Source organism: Arachis duranensis, chromosome 9 (genome assembly GCF_000817695.3).
Source record: "Arachis duranensis cultivar V14167 chromosome 9, aradu.V14167.gnm2.J7QH, whole genome shotgun sequence".
NCBI classification, from domain to species: Eukaryota; Viridiplantae; Streptophyta; class Magnoliopsida; order Fabales; family Fabaceae; genus Arachis; species Arachis duranensis.
Window position 1 is genome coordinate 63,940,396 of NC_029780.3, and position 1,890 is coordinate 63,942,285.

A 1,890-nucleotide genomic window follows, 5' to 3' on the forward strand; every position below is an offset into this window, starting at 1 on the left:
AGGAACAAGGATAAAGGCATTATTGTTGAAGCTGATCCTGAACCTGAAAGGACTCTGAAGAGGAAGCTAAGAGAATCTAAAGCACAACTCTCTGGAGAGAACCTGACAGAAATTTTCAAAAAAGAAGAAGACATGGCAGCTGAAAATAACAACAATGCCAATAATGCAAGAAAGGTGCTTGGTGACTTTACTGCACCTACTCCCGACTTCTATGGGAGAAGCATCTCTATTCCTACCATTGAAGCAAACAACTTTGAGCTTAAGCCTCAATTAGTTTCTCTGATGCAACAAAATTGCAAGTTTCATGGACTTTTATTAGAAGATCCTCATCAGTTCTTGGCTGAATTTTTGCAAATCTTTGACATTGTTAAGACCAATGGAGTTGATCCCGAGGTCTACAGACTTATGCTTTTCCCTTTTGCTGTAAGAGACAGAGCTAGTATATGGTTGAATTCATAACCTAGAGATAGCCTGAACTCTTGGGAAAAGTTGGTCAATGCCTTCTTAGCTAAATTCTTTCTACCGCAAAAGATGAGTAAGCTTAGAGTGGAAGTTCAAACCTTCAAACAGAAGGAAGGTGAATCCCTCTATGAAGCTTGGGAAAGATACAAGCAATTGATCAGAAGGTGTCCTTATGACATGCTTTCAGAATGGAGCATCATAGGTATCTTCTATGATGGTCTGTCAGAGTTATCCAAGATGTCATTGGACCATTCTGCAGGTGGATCTATTCATCTGAAGAAAACGCCTGCAGAAGCTCAGGAACTCATTGAAATGGTTGCAAATAACAAGTTCATGTACACTTCTGAAAGAAATCCTGTAAACAATGGGACAACTCAGAAGAAAGGAGTTCTTGAGATTGATACTCTAAATGCCATATTGGCTCAGAAAAAATTATTGACTCAGCAAGTCAATATAATTTCTCAGAATATGATTGGATTGCAAGCTGCATCTGGCAGTACTAAAGAAGCCTTCTCTGAAGGAGAAGCTTATGACCCTAAGAATCCTGCAATGGAAGAGGTGAATTACATGGGAGAACCCTATGGAAACACCTACAATTCTTCATGGAGAAATCACCCAAATTTCTCACGGAAGGATCAATAGAAGCCTCAATAAGGCTTCAACAACAATAATGGTGGAAGAAACATGTTTAGCAATAGCAAGCCTTTTCCATCATCTTCTCAGCAACAGACAGAGAACTCTGAGCAAAATCGCTCTAGCTTAGCAACCATAATCTCTGATCTATCCAAAACCACACTAAGTTTCATGAATGAAACAAGATGCTCCATTAGAAATTTGGAGGCACAAGTGGGTCAACTGAGTAAAAAGGTTACTGAAACTCCTCCTAGCACTCTCCTAAGCAATACAGAAGAAAATCCCAAGAGAGAGTGCAAGGCCATAACCATGACTAAAGTGGCCGAATGCACTGAGGAGGAGGAGGACGTGAATTCCAGTGAGGAAGACCTCATGGGAAAACCACTGACCACTAGGGAGTTCCCTCCTGAGGAACCAAAGGAATCTGAGGCTCATCTAGAGACCATAGAGATTCTACTGAACTTCCTATTACAATTCATGAGCTCTGAAGAATACTCTTCTTCTAAAGAAGATGAAGTTACTACTGAGAGCAAATTATTCAGTATCTAGGAGCAATCATGAAGCTGAATGCCAAATTATTTGGTAATGAGACTTGGGAGGATGAACCTCCATTGCTCATTAATGAAACTAAACGCCTTGGCTCAGATGAAGATACCTCAAAAGAAACCGGATCCCGGAAGGTTCGTAATACCTTGCACCATAGGCACCATGACCTTTGAGAAGGCTCTGTGTGACCTGGGGTCAGGCATAAACCTCATGCCACTCTCTGTAATGGAGAAATTGGGAATCTTTGAG

At 40.8% G+C, this 1,890-nt stretch overlaps 1 non-coding gene across 1 annotated transcript; it reads right to left on the reverse strand.

Annotated features, from left to right (window-relative positions):
• Positions 1-537: 537 nt before the first annotated feature.
• On the reverse strand, positions 538-645 carry LOC127742360 (small nucleolar RNA R71). The gene has a single exon (XR_008003549.1). It is a non-coding gene; the product is annotated as a small nucleolar RNA R71 (small nucleolar RNA).
• Between the last annotated feature and the right edge of the window lie 1,245 nt (positions 646-1,890).